Source organism: Phascolarctos cinereus, unplaced genomic scaffold, assembly GCF_003287225.1.
Source record: "Phascolarctos cinereus isolate Bilbo 61053 unplaced genomic scaffold, phaCin_HiC Scaffold_726;HRSCAF=1367, whole genome shotgun sequence".
NCBI lineage: Eukaryota > Metazoa > Chordata > Mammalia > Diprotodontia > Phascolarctidae > Phascolarctos > Phascolarctos cinereus.
In genome coordinates, this window is record NW_027556098.1 from 405,812,427 (window position 1) to 405,826,831 (window position 14,405).

General features: G+C 48.2%; 1 protein-coding gene across 5 annotated transcripts in view; it reads left to right on the forward strand.

Moving 5' to 3' along the window:
- Positions 1–7,825: 7,825 nt before the first annotated feature.
- Positions 7,826–14,405, forward strand: part of CUNH1orf159 (chromosome unknown C1orf159 homolog) — a 32,392-nt gene continuing 25,812 nt past the window's right edge. For 3 of the 5 annotated variants that reach the window (XM_078145783.1, XM_078145784.1, XM_078145785.1), the window contains exon 1: positions 7,829–7,908. The gene's annotated coding sequence lies outside the window, so the exon portion shown is untranslated. Of the gene's footprint in view, positions 7,909–14,405 lie in introns of all 5 variants that reach the window. The other 2 variants (XM_078145782.1, XM_020976664.2) reach the window with 2 other exon arrangements.

Here is a 14,405-nt window from a genome sequence, read left to right on the forward strand (position 1 = left end):
TGGAGGTTGAAGGGTGAGGGAGAGATAGGAAGGGAAATTTGCAATGGAGACATAATAGGTGCCATGCTTTCACTGGGGAAAAAAAAGGCAAAAAGAAACCAAAAGGGAGCTGGGCATGGCCATCTGCTCTCTTTTAGGGGCCAGCACAGATGGTGACCCATCAAAAATGGAGCCAAGCTTCCTAAACTTTTGTTCTGTGAAGTTTGAATTCAGGACTCGAGGACCTAGAGGGCCACATGTGGCCTCGAGGCTGAAGGTTCTCCACTCTTGTTCTGAGCCAACCCATTCATCTACAGGCAGCCCTGATCACAGAGACTCAATGAGGAGCTATCTTTTGTCATCTTAGCAAGGTGCCAACGAGCAAGTCTACCCTCTAGGAGGGACTGATACAGATAAATCAAAGGCTCCAGACAAAAGGCCCACCTCTGTCAGCTCCTCAAATTGATTGGAGGAAGAGGAGTGGAACTTCCTTAATCAGCCTCTTACAATACACAGATTTTTAGTGGTAAAAAATTCTCCTCTCTGCACTCCCCTGGTATTAATGTTGTGCTAAATTCAGTTTCCCTGCAGTGGGAAAGAAGAGAATTCTGTTGGGTAATGTTTTCCACTATGTTCAGTCATGCCATAAAGGGCCGAAACAAGTCCCACTGGACCTGTGCCTGGTCTACTCTGCATGCCACACAGGAAGAGAAATTAATGAGGCTGCACGTGAAGAAAGCCCATTCCCAGATTCATTTTCTACAGAATGCCAGGCCAGGTGGCATCGCCTCCTGGATCTGTCTTGTGCTGCCCAAACCTTTGCGTAGGCTAGCTCCTGACTATCCTCCCTCATCACTGCCACCTCATGGAATCCCAAGTTCCACTGGAAGCGCCATCCAGGTGCTCCATCCTACACAAGACTTTTCCTTAACCCCCTTCACCCGGTCACTAGTGTCTCACAACTCCCAAATGACTTGATGTAGCCCTAAGCTCTGGGTTCCCACAGACTGAGTCCAATCTCAGGGGCTGACCCCAAAAGGTCACTCTCTCTTTGGCTTATTCCCCCTCCTCCATGCATGTACAAGGTTTCTGTGCTCACATGTGCATGTGTACATATACGCACACTCACACCCATGAAGTCTGCTCTGTAGCACTCTGATCTAGCCTCCAGAGCAAAGGTACAAGAGATACCCAAGAGTGGTCTGTTGGCTGTCTTTTATAGCCCACTCAGAGACATGACTCCAAGAAGGATCTGTCTTCTTGGGAGGTCAGATCTGGTCAACCCATTCATCTTGGGGCCGCTCAGTGACTGAGACTCAACTGGCAACTGACTTTTGGTCCTCTTAACAAGGTGACAGTAGGCATGTCCATAGCCTCAAAGACTCTAAATAAGGGTTCATGTCAAGTCACACATCACACACAAGTATTTATTAAGCAGCTTTCCTATAGCAAGGGCTGTGCTAAGCTTGTGTCCTAGTCAGCTCCTCAAATTCATCTGAGAATGCCCTGACATGGCTCCATTTTGTTTTTACTTGTCTGTATACATGTCATATGCCCAGCAGAACGTGCAGTCTTTGAGGACAAGGAATGTTTTGTTGTTGTTGTTGATTTATTTCAGTCATGTCTGACTCTGCATGACCCCAAGTGGAGTTTTCTTGGCAGAGATACTGAAGTAGTTTGCCATTTCCTTCTCCAGCTCATTTACAGATGAGGAAACTGAGGCAAACAGGGTGAAGTGTCTTGCCCAAGGTCACACAACAGTTGAATTTGAGTTCAGGTTCTCCTGACTCCAGGGTCAGCACTTTATCCACCTAATTGACTAAGGAATATTTTACTTGGGTCTTTGTATCTTGAACACCTAGCATAATACTTGCACGTATTGAAATTTTAGATTTTTTGAAATATTTTTTAAATGAACAGCGAAATATAGAAGCCTGAACACAAGTCATAAATATTGGGCTAAAAAGGAACCTTAGAGGTTATCCATCATAGCTAATGGGCTTTGGAGGTCATGCCTCAGTTTCTTCACCTGTAAAATGAGCTGGAGAAGGAAATGGCCAACCACTCCAGTATCTATGCCAAGATAATCCCAAACAGGGTCACAAAGCATCAGACATGACTGAAATATGACCAAACAAGAAGAAGAAGAAGCCAACCCCATGATTTTGCAGATGAGAAAACTGAGGTTAAGCAAGAGGTTCCAGGTCTGAGGAGTGATAAGCATAAGGGGTGAGATTTGAACCAAGATCTTCTAACCTCAAAGCCAAGTCTATCCATTGTACCAAATAGCGCCTCCCAATTTGTACTCTCCCTCTCAGAGAGAACAATAGAAATGATTTTCCCTGTGAGCAAGAAGCTACAATGCGCCTGTCTCTCACAGTCCGGAAATGCTCCGTGCTGGCAGCTAAGAGCTAGTTATCTCGGCGGACTTTGATGGTCTTGACAGGGTATTAAATGAGAGGCTGTCACAGGCAGCTTTGCTTACATTACACCAGCCACAGAACCCACAGAGCTGGATGCTGCCAAGACCCACTCCCAGAGGAGGGAGCTAAGTGAGTGCTTAAGCTTGAAGGAAGGATTAAAGAGATGTGAAGGGGACCATTTCCCCACAGGTCCTGCCTCAGGTCCTGACAGCCTGATGTCATAGGATTCAGAGCTGCACCCACGTTAGCAACCATCTAATCCAGACTGGATAATGAGACTAAGGCCCAGTGAGAGCCAATGACTTATCCAAGGTTTAATGGTGAGCTCCAGGCAACTCAGGTCCTTGGACCCCAAACCCAGTCTCCTTCCCATCACACAAAGCAGCCTCTCTATATTATGCTGCCTCTACTTATGCACTTAGGCAACACTATACCCTAATTACAATTTTACAATTCAGCAAGTGTGTGTTAAATGTCTCCTACATGGAAGGCACTGTGATAATGTCTGGGGATACAAAAACAAAGATGAAAACCAGTCCCTGCCCTGAAGGAGCTAATGTTGGACTTGTTACAAAGCAGGAACTCATGTTCCAGAGCTGGAGAAGGCCTGAAGGACCATCTCATTCAACCTTCTCAGTTCATAAGTGAGGACACAAAAGTCCTTGTGTACTCTGCCCAAGTGCAGCCTAGTCTAGGACATTGAGTTCAGATCTGGGGACCACAGGTTAAGAGGGATATCCATAACACAGAGGGCTCCCAGGGGACAGGGGAGGGCAATCAAGATGGTGACAAGCCTTGAAGGGCCGGAGGGAATGAGCATTTGTATAGTAAGTACTATGTGCCCGAACACTATGCTAAATGCTTTTTTACAAATATCTCATTTGATCCTCACAAGTCATTACCATGCCCATTATCACTGAATGGGTGTTGCCCAGTCAAAGTGAGGACTTGGAAAGACCTTAGCTTACAAAGGCCAAGGTCTCTCACTGCACTTAGGGCCATCTCCAGTTGTCCTGATCTATATCTTGCCACTGGACCCAGATGGCTCTGGAGGAGAAAGGGAGGCTGGTGACTTTGCACAGCCCTCCTTCACTGTAATCCAATTCATTTGCATGTTGTGGCATCATCTTCCCAATGTCCTGGTCCTTTTCAAGAATGAAGGACAAATAACAACAAAAAAGGAAACTGAGACAGACAGAGGTTGAACAGCTTCCCCCTAAGCAGGTGTCTGAGGTCACATTTGAACTCGGGTCTTCCTGACTCCAGGCTCAATGCACCATCCACTGTATCACCAGCTGCCCTGAGCCCATACCATCCAAGGATGGGTTGAAGGAATTGAGGGTGTTGAGCCTGGAGCAGAGAAGACTGAGTGTAGAAGATGGTATCTGCCTTCAAGTGTTTTAAAAGCTGCCCCCGTGGAAGAGGAATTAAGCCAACGATGTCTGGCTCTAGAGGACAAACCCAGAAACATTGGGCAGAAATTGAACAAAGACTGATTCAGGCTAGAACTTCCTATTGGAACTGTCCAAGAATGGAATGGATTTGAGAGTCACCGGCTTCCTCCCTCACTGGAGATCTCCAAGCAGGCACCAGATGGCCACTTTTGAGCTATTAGAGTGGCTATGGGGTATGGACCAGATGAACACAGAGGTCCCCTCCTTAGTAAATTCTAGGATTCTGGGAAACTGAGACCTAGAAAGTGTAAGTGACTTGCCCAAGGTCACACAGCAGAGCCCAAATTTGCACGTGGGCCTCTCCAACTTGAATGCTTTTTTCTAACACAATAGACTGCCCAAGTAAGGTGTCCTCTTTTATATCAAGGCAGTGCTTGTGAGAGGGAAGGTTTATTGCTTTCACTGCATCTCCCACCGCCACCCCCCTATCCAGCCACTGATGCCTTTCCTTCCAAGGCTAGTTTATACTTTGTGTGTATATGCCTCATGTGTACTGTTATTGGCACATACTATCTTCACCATTAACATGTAAAAAGTTCTTTGAGAGCAGGGCAGCCTTACTCTTGTCTGCAGGCTTGGTGCCGGAAACATCTATCAACCAATCAATGAGCAACTCTGTGCCAGGCCAGATGCCAAGCAATGGGGATGTCTGACAAGAGTGCAACAGTAGCTGCCCTCAATGAGCTTACTTTCTAATGGGGGAAACCTAACTAGGCACCTACAAGATACCCACAGGGTGGAGGAAAGGTAACCTTAGAGGGGAAAGCACCAGTAGCTGAGGGGACCAAGAAATGGCTCCTGAAGAAGGTTCTGTTTGAGGTGAGTCTTGAAGGAAATCAGGGATTCTAAGCAGAGGTGAGAAGGGAGGGCGTTCCAGGCATGGAGAACAGCCAGTGCAAAGGCATGGCCACTGGAGTGGACAATATCCATGTTGTGGATAAGGGATAATAAGTAGGTCAGTGTAACTGGACCCTGGAGTGAGTGGAAGGGAGTAAGGCATATAAGAAGACTGGAAAGTAGGAAGGGGACAGGTTCTGTTGAGTTGGTTAAAATGGGATTGAGTGACTCACCCACCCCCTGGAGGCCCGCCTTACTGTGATGTGTGAGGCCCGAAGAAGTTACAATAACAGCATTGTCTCTACCTGGGGCTGCTACTGTATCTTATTGACAAAATGACTTTGCAACAGTATCCCTTTCTGCAACAGCCCTCAGGTGGCAGTTAGACTAGGATTCTGATTGTATCAGGATGGGGATTCCAAGGTAGGTCTCCTAATACCTTTTTTCTTTTTTTGATTAGGCAATGGGGTTAAGTGACTTGCACAGGGTCACACAGCTAGTAAGTGTTACGTGTTTGAGGCCAGATTTGAACTCAGGTACTCCTGAATCCAGGGCCGGTACTCTATCCACTGCACCACTTAGCTGCCCCCCAATACCCATTACCTTCTTTCTAATGTGCCATGCTGATTCTCTTAGAGGGACTTCTCCAACTATTACATAAGGGAAGGCACAGCTGTGTGGTACTTCTCTCAAAGACAAGCAAGAATGACCCACCAGCCTTGGTCTATATTGCTAGAAAAAGGCAGGAGAGTCCAACCAAGCTCCCTTTAATCTCCTGACTTCTTTGCTGTCTTTTAGATTCTCAGAGTGGGTAGGGACCTCAGAGGGTCTAGTGTGATCCATACCCGAAAAGAAATCCCCTCTAGGAAATCCTCTCCAGTGGTCCTCCAGTCTTTGTTGGAAGACACCCAGAGGGGAGGCACCCACTACCAAGTTAGGAGTGGACATGGCCCCATTGTTCTCCACTCTGACCCCTGGGGCCAAATACAACAAAGTGAATCTCTCTGGACAGAAAAATAGCCCTTCAAATATATTTTCCCTCCAAGCCTTCTCTTTTCCAGCATTTAACACATAGTGGCACTTAATAAATTTTTATTGACTGATTCAATTCAACAGCTTGTCAATATCCTTCTAAAATTTGATGCCCAACAGACCACAGGATTTCAAATGTGTTTTCTAGAGGTGAACCCAGCTGGAAAGGATGATAGATTGCTAAGACTTGGGGTAGCTAGGTGGCACAGTGGATAGAGAACGGGCCCTGGATTCAAGGGGACCTGCGTTCATTTCCGGCCTCAAACACGTAATACTTACTAGCTGTGTGACTGTGGGCAAGTCACTTAACCCCAATTGCTTTGCAAAAAAAAAAAGGTCAAATTTCCAAATACCATTTTAAGGGGCAGGTATAGCAGATAGAGTACCAGCTCTGAAGTGAGGAAGACCTGATTTCAAATCTAACCTCAGACACTTACTAGCTGTGTGACTTTGGGCAAATCACTTAACCCCATTGCCTAACCAAAAAAAAAAAAAAGATTGCTATGGCTTAAGTCAACAAGCATTTTACAAAGGGTTCCCCACTATGTGCCAGGTACTGTGCTAAGTGCTAGAAATACAAATACTGCCCTCAAGTCTTTACTGTTGTGGTAGTTTGGTGATTTTTGACTCTTTATGCACCCATTTGGGGTTTTGTTGTTTGGCAAAGATATTGGAATGGCTTGCCATTTCCTTCTCCAGTTCATTTTACAGATGAGGAAAAGTCAACACAGCTAGTAAGTAGCTGAGGCCAGATTTGAACTCTTGAAGGTGAATCTTCCTGACTCCAGGCCAGGCCCTTTATATGCTACCGCATCACCTAGCTGCCCCAACATTCTAATGGGGAGAAAAGAAGACCTTGGTCATCTGATGGTCCACCTGGACCCAAGGTCAATGAACTTGGTTTCCCCCCTAATATTTGGATAACTGATTTTCAATATAACTGGTTTTTTTCTTAATCCCATGTGTATTATTTTGTGCCTTTAAAAGCATGATTCTGAGAAGAGGCCCAAGCAGTCTAGGACAGTGAGTCAATAAACATTTATTAAGTGCCTACTATATGCTAGGCACTATGTTAAACACTGGAAATGCAAAGGAAAGCAAAAGACAGTCCTTGACCTTAGAGGACTTCACAATCTAACAGGAGAGGCAACATGCAAAACAAAGATATACAAACACGACATAGACAGGAGAGATTGGAAAGAATCAATAGAGGGAAGGCATGAACATTAGGGAGATCAGGAAATGAAGATGAGATTTTAGCTGAGACTTGAAGGAAGCCTGGGAAGCCAGAAGGTAGAGGTGAGGAAGGAGAGGATTCCAGGCATGAGGGACAGGTAGTGAAAATGCCTACAGTCAGGTTATGGAGTGTCTTCAGCTGGCAACAGCCCTGAGGACAGGGTCACTGAATCATTTACATAACTTACATAATAGGCAAAGCCCTGGGGTTACAGAGATTTTAAAAAAGCCTTTAGAATCTGCCCTTCAAGAGTTTGAATCTCTCAGGGCCTATCTAGGTTAAGGGACTTGCCCAAGGTCACACAGCCTGTTGTGAAAAAGCTTATCATAGTGCCAGGCATGTAGTAAGTGCTTAATAAATGCGTATTGACTGCGTGACCGATCTCCACCCCAAGTCTGCAAAACAGGGGCAACCAGGTCCAGTTAACATGCACTACAGATAGTGGGTCAAGACGAGCTGAGAAGTCAGATTGTTGGGAGGTTTCCAGGCCCCTCGTGGTGCCCCGCCTTCATCCTTGGTTACAGCCCCGCCCCTCCCTAGGGCTTCTTTATCTCCTAGCAACACCAAACATGGCTGTCGTGCGAGGCCTGCTGCGAAACGTAGTCCAGCCTCCCATGCACTAGGCCGGTCTGTACGGGTCCATGGGACAAAGAAACTACATTTCCCAAAGTTTCTAGCGTGCGCCTCTCAATGCCTCCCGAACGTCCGGGTCCCGAAGGCAACAACGGACCTGTCTTACCTGGGCGGGAGGACTCCCAGGAAGGCGCGGGGACCGTTGGGAGATGTAGTTAACTCTGGCGTCGCGCTCCGCAGTCGTGCGCCGGTTTGGCGGTAGCGGAACTACAAGTCCCAAGGGGCGGCGGGAACGCGGGGCCGAGGGCGGGGGGCACGAAGAGGAGCCTGGCCGCGAGTGGAGGCATCCAAGGCGGAGGAGGCGGCGGGGCTGGTGAGTTGAGAAAGAGATCCGAGGGGGGGGAGGCAGGAGCGGGGTGCCGGGTGCGGGAGCAGTTCCTGCGGACTGTGCGGGGTAGGGGGGAAGGGTCTTACTCTTACCCATCCTCCATCTCCATCCCTTTATCCTCACTCTGCCCCCCCATCCCCCTCCTCTGCCTCTTCCTTCCTCCTCCTCCCTGCCTCTTCCTTCCTCCTCCTCCCTCCCTCTTACTTTTTCCTTTGCCCCTTCCCCTCCCTCCCCCGTTGCCCCGTCCACGCCTTCTGCCCCTTCCCCTCCCTTGCCCCCCGCCCTCTCCCCTCACTTCCCTTCCTCCCGCCCTGTTCCCTCATTCCCCCTCCTCCCCTGTCCTATCCTACCATTTCCCTTCCCCCCTTTCCTCCTCTCTCCCCTCTCTTCCTCTCCTCTCCTTCCCCTCTCTTCTGCTCCATCTCTTCCCCTCCCTCCCTTTCTGTTCTCCTCTCCCTTTCCCCTTCTTTGCCCATCTCCCCACCTTTCCCCCCAGCTCCCCTTCTACCTGTCCAATGCGCTTTCAGTCTCCTTCCTGTCCCCTTTCCTGTACATTCTGCCCTCCCTCCTCACCCTCCAAAGAATAACCCCCTCCTCCCTTTCACCTTCTCCCTCCTGTATAATCTCTATTAGTTTTCCCTCCCCAAATCCTGAGTGAGACCCCTTGGGCAAGTCACTTCACTCTATGGGCATCCCCTAAAAATTGAGATAATTGCACTCGACTTCTGAGAGCCCTTCCAATTCTTCAACATCTGGGATCTTCTGATTTTTCATATTTTCTCCCCCTTCCCCCCCCCCATTCCCCTGTTTGTCAGTTAATAAGCATTTCTTAAGCACCTGCTATGTGCCAGGCACTATGCTAAGTGCAGGGGATACAGAGAAAGACAAAAACAGTCTCTGCTCTCAAGGGGTTCAGCCATAGTTGCAAAGTACTATATACAAACAAGAGATGTAGGGGATGTGTTGGAGCACTCTGACTTTAGTATTTGTGTGACCTGAGGAGAACCCCTTAACTCCCCTGGGCCTCAGCTTCCTCATCTGTAAAACGAGGAAGTTAGACCAAATGGCCTCTGAGGGCCCTGCCAGCTCTAGAGCTCAGGTCCTGTGAGAGCTGTTAGCAAATATTTCACTGACTGTCCTGTGGAAGAGGGAGCAGCCTTGATCTGTTTGGCCTCAGAGCAAAACTTTAGGAGCAGCTGGTAGAAGTTGAAAGCCTCCTAACTGGGAGAATTCTCTAGAAGTGGAATGGACTGCTTTGGGAGGTCCTGGGGTCTCTATAGCTGGAGGTCTTGAAAGGTAGGAAGACCAAGCACTTCTTAGATATGTCATAGAGGGGTCACTAAGTACCCCTCCAACTCTTATTACTCAAACCCCTGCCCTGTGCAGTGATAGAGTGCCTGGAGTCAGGAAGACTCCTCTTCCCGAGTTCAAATCTGGCCTCAGACACTCACTAGCTAGCTGTGTGACCCTGGGCAAGTCACTTCACCCTGTTTGCCTCGGTTTCCTTGTAAAGTGAGCTGGAGAAGGCAATGGGCAAACCATTCCAGTATCTTTGCCAAGAAAACCCCAGAGTCAGCCATGATCAGAAAAAAAGTGACTGAACAGCAACCTCCATTAAGAACAGGAAAGGGAAACCAGTACAGCCCCTTCATTTTATTTTATTTTATTTTTATTTTGGCTAGGCAATGGGGTTAAGTGACTTGCCCAGGGTCACACAGCTAGTATGTGTTATGTGTCTGAGGCCACATTTGAACTCAGGTCCTCCTGAATCCAGGGCCGGTGCTCTATCCACTGCGGCATCTAGCTGCCCCCCCCCCAGTTTATTTAGATGAGGAAAGAAGCCAGGGAGGTTGCCTTTCCCAGGGTCACACTGGGAATGAAGGTCGCGGTCAAGATGCAAACCCACACACCTCTTGTAGTTTGAAGTCTTTCACTTAGATTCATATCAAAAGGGCCTTGTCTTTCCCAGAATTCCCTTGTGTGGGGGAGACTTGAATAGCCCTGGGTGTCCTTCCACCTGGCTGGGATCGCCTCCTTACCCAGCCTTCAGAGCTTCTGGAAGGGGCTGACAGCACCAACCCAGCCCTTCATCAGCTACTGCTCTTCCCTCTGCTCAGGCTGGGTTTGCCGCCTCCTACTCGGCCTGCCCCTGGGTGACCCGAGAGTAGGGCTCCTTCGCCTGCCATCTGGCCAGTCACTCAGGGTTGTTTTACTGCATATTCTCCAGACACCCCTCAGAAAGCACATGCTTTCCTTCCTTCCGTTTAAATCCACAAACTTTTAATAGGTGCCCAGGATGTGCAAGGCACTGAGTTCAGCTCTAGGGGCTATGGCCCAAGACCCAGACCAAAGCAGTCCTGGTCCTCAGAAGGCTTCCTTTCTTCTGGTGGGGCACAATAAAGGAACAGATAGGGAAAATGGAGGTGAAACAGAAGAGGGGGGAGAGAGAAAGAGAGAAATGAAGGGAGAGAGAAAAAGACAGAAATGAGGGAAGGAAGAGAAAGAGACAGGTGCAGGAAGAGAAAAAGAGACAGAAAGAGATGAGGGGAGAAAGAGACAGAAAGATAGAAAGATGAGGGAAGTCAGGGAAAGAGAAATGAGGGAAGAGAAAAAGAAAGATGATAGAAAAAGAGAGAAAGATGAAGGGAGAGAGAGAGACAGAGAGATAAATGAGAGGAGAGAGATGAAAGAGAAAGAGACAGAGAGCTCACTAACAAATTGGCAGATGGGGATGGGGCAGGATGAGGCACCAGGGAAGGTTTCCAGGTAGATAAGGATACTGAGCAAAGGTGAGAAGGAAACGCCTGCTGTCCAGGTCAGGGTGATGGTTATCTTAAGGGCATGGAGGGGAAGAGGGAGTGTCTAGTTCAGGGAAGAAAGTCCAGGTCTCCTGCCTGCTCTTTCTCCTCCACACACCAAAAGGACCCCTTCTCTTCTCCTTTACCCACTGCCCTCCACAGCCAGCGCTCTACCCAAAAACAGTCCCCAAACAGATGCCCAGTTGAGGTTTATCTCTGTAACCACACGAATGCACCTCATTCCGGGCACCAGGCTCATAGGATGTCAGGGATAGAAAGGCCCTCAGACCAGCAAGTGCAGAGGTTCCTGACCTTGGTGCCATGGAACGCCCCCACTTGAGCCCCTCCCCCCAGCAGTGTGGTGATGCTTTGTACCGACCCCTTCTCAGAATAGTGTTCTCCAGTACAGGAAATAAAATCCATAGGGATTACAAAGGAAACCAAAGCTTAGTGATGTAGAGTTGTATTTTTCCCATCCCCCCAAATTTCCATGAACCCCAGGGTGAAGACTGTTGATGTAGCCCAACCCCCTCACTTTACAGATGAGAAGGGGGAGGCCTAACTTGCCTGCAGCCACCCAGATAGTAAATAGCAGAGGCCAGCTCTCCAAACAGAGAGCTGGGGAGCTGGCCGCAGTCTGAGAAAATCCTGATGTAAACAGCCTCTTGGCTTCTGAGCTTCTAGAGGTCTTTGCCTTTGAGGCTGGCTCAGGGAGAAAGAGAAAGGCCTCGAAAACTGAAGACTTTTCTTTGTAGAAATAGATACTGGTAACTTCCTTTGAGGAAATGCTATTAAACTGCCCAAGTAATAGCACAGCATGGCATTGTGGGTAGATTACAGGACTGGGAAGCAGAGGATCATGGGCATAGAGCTGGAAAGGACCCTAGAAGCCATCGAGTCCAACTCCTTCATCTTACAGACGAGGAAACTGAGGTCCAGACAGGGTTGAGAGACGTAACCAGAGTTGTAGAGCTACTAAGTATCTGAGGCAGGATTTGAACCCAGGTCTTCCTGGCTCTGGGTCCAGTGCCCTCTCCACTGTGCCACACTGCCTCAGTCAGGAAGACTTGCCTTTGAATCTAGCCCCTGACTCTTGCTAGCTCAGTGACCGGGGCAAGTCACTTCTCTGGGCCTCAGTTTCCCCCTCTGCAAAATGAGGGTGATGTATGTGCCAGGGTTGGGGAACCTGCAGCCCCGAGGCCACATGTGGCCCTCTAGGTCCTCAAGTGTGGCCTGGAGGCTCAGGTTCAACACCCCTGGTGTACAACACCCTACTGGGTGTTGTGAAGATCAAATGAAATGATGGATGAATAGAGAGGAAAGATAAAAGGAAGAAAGGAAACAGAAAGGATGAAAAGGAAAGAAGAAAGGGATAGATGGATAGAGATCTGACATACACATGCATGTTTTTTGCAAACTTTAAACGTGCTCTCTAAATTTCAGTCATGATCATTAACAAAAGTTTAAATGGCTTGAAACTGGATGAACGGGATTCTGTGCCGCCTCAGCAGTTCTCACCCCCAGGAGAAAGGGCTCTGGTGCAGTTCATCCCAATGAAAGGTCACCCTAAAAACCTCCACCCGCTGCCCTTAGGTGCCTTGGGCACCGTTGTCCCAAATGGTCAAACTGTTGTTCGTTAAGACCTTCAGTTAGATGAATAAAAAGAGGGTGTTAGAGTGTGGGATGGTTTTGCCAAGTCGAGCACCATTTACCACCACCCCATCTCTTTTTTTATTCCCTCCCACTGCCCCACCCTAGTTCTGCCCCCATTCCCTCCCTCCCAGACTGTCTGAAAAGCCTCCTCCCTGGTCTTCCTTCATCCATTTTGTCCTTTACAGAGTCTGACCAGACCCTTTTCAGCCTGCCTCTGTGGGTGGATGTGGGGAGGCAGAGTCTGTCTTATTCCCACTGTGAGAGCCTGAGCTCCTGCTACTGGGTCTTTATCCCTAGCACCAGACTGTGTGCTTAGTAGGGGGTTGATAAATGCTCATTGAACTTCCTTGAACTTCCCCCAAGCCCTCATTAGGCTCATTGGCAGTAAAAACCCAAGGGTATTATCAAGCAGAAAGGATTTTTATCCTCTGAAGTATTTTACGACTTATTTCCGGCTATGAAATGTTCAGCGTTTACTTTAAAAGCATGAATTGCAAGGAGCACGTCTTCCCTCTAAACAGGAAGTCTATAATCACTGCTTCAGTGGAAGTATATAATCTAAAGCTGGGGTGCTGGGCAGCCAGGTGGCTCAGTGGACAGAGCACCAGGCCTAGAGTTAGGAGGGCCTGAGTTCAAATCTGGCCTCAGACACTCACTGGCTGTGTGACCTTGGGCAAGTCACTTTAACCTGTTAGTCTCCATTTCCTCATCTGTAAAATGAGCTGGAGAAGGAAATGGCAAACCACTCCATTATCTCCCCCACGAAACCTCTAATGGGGTCGTGGAGATCAGACATGACTGAAACAAGAGAACATTGGACATGGAGATGCACTTCCCAGGAAGGACCACCAGCATTTGGGGAATATCCTGCTGGCGAGCCAGCCTGCCTTGGCCACAACAGCCCCTCCTCCTGTGAGGCTGAGAATGACAAAATGGGTTTCCCCTTCAGTGGCTTTGCTAACATTCCTAAGATAGGAGTCATCGTTCAACCCATTGGCACTGGGTGCCAGCCTTACCTGCATTAGGAATGACAGACACGTTGGCAATGTGCCAGGCTGCGTGGCAGAGCTGCCAAAGCACTTGATTTGGTGTCTGGAGAAGCCTAGATTCAAATCCAGTTTCTGACACTTGTAAATTATGTGATCCTGAGCCAGTCACTTAACTTCTCGGCCTCAGTTTCCTCATCTGGAAATGGGAATCACATGGCTCACTCTATGGATCTTTTGTGTTTGTTAAGAGGCAGGTGGATGGCACAGGCCTAGGCCTGGAGTCAGGAAAACCTAAGTTCAAATTCGGCCTCAGACATGGACTAGCTATGTGATGCCAGGCAAGTCATTCCACCTCTCCCTCAGTTTCCTCAACTGTAAAACTGGGATGAAAACAGCACCTTCCAAGGTTGTCATGAGGATCAAATGAGATAATTATTGGTAAAGTGCTTAGCACATAGTAGGCCCTTCATAAATGCTTATTTCCTCCCTTGTGAAGATAGTGCTTTATTTTGGGGGGGGTGCTATTATTGTCATTATTTTATAGATGAAGAAACTGAGGCAACAGAGGTTAAGTGATTTGCCCACGGTCACACAGTTAATAAATGTCTTGGGCTAGGTCTGAACTCAGGTCTTCCTAGACTCTAGGTCTAGCACTCTATCTGTTCTACTCTATCAAGATAGTGCTTTATAAAAACTATGGAGTGCTCCAGAAACCCGAGGGAGTCATGATTCCGATAGGGAACATGGGGAAAGTGAATTCCTCAGATCAGGGCTGAAATAGTCAAGGAGCTGGGCTATCCCAAAGGTTAACTTCCCCTCCAACAGAGAGCACTGCTTCCTTCCCAGAATGTGGGACATCCCTGTGGGCACAGAAGTTTATCCAGTGTCTGTTCCTTTTGTTGATAAATCACTTTCATTTCTACATCCTTCCCTCCTCCCCAGAGCAGTGAGTCTTCCCTTGTAACAAAAGGGTTTTTAAAAAGGAGGGGGGGGAGGCAGTTCAGCAGAACTAACGAAGACATTGACTATGTTGGACAGTGTA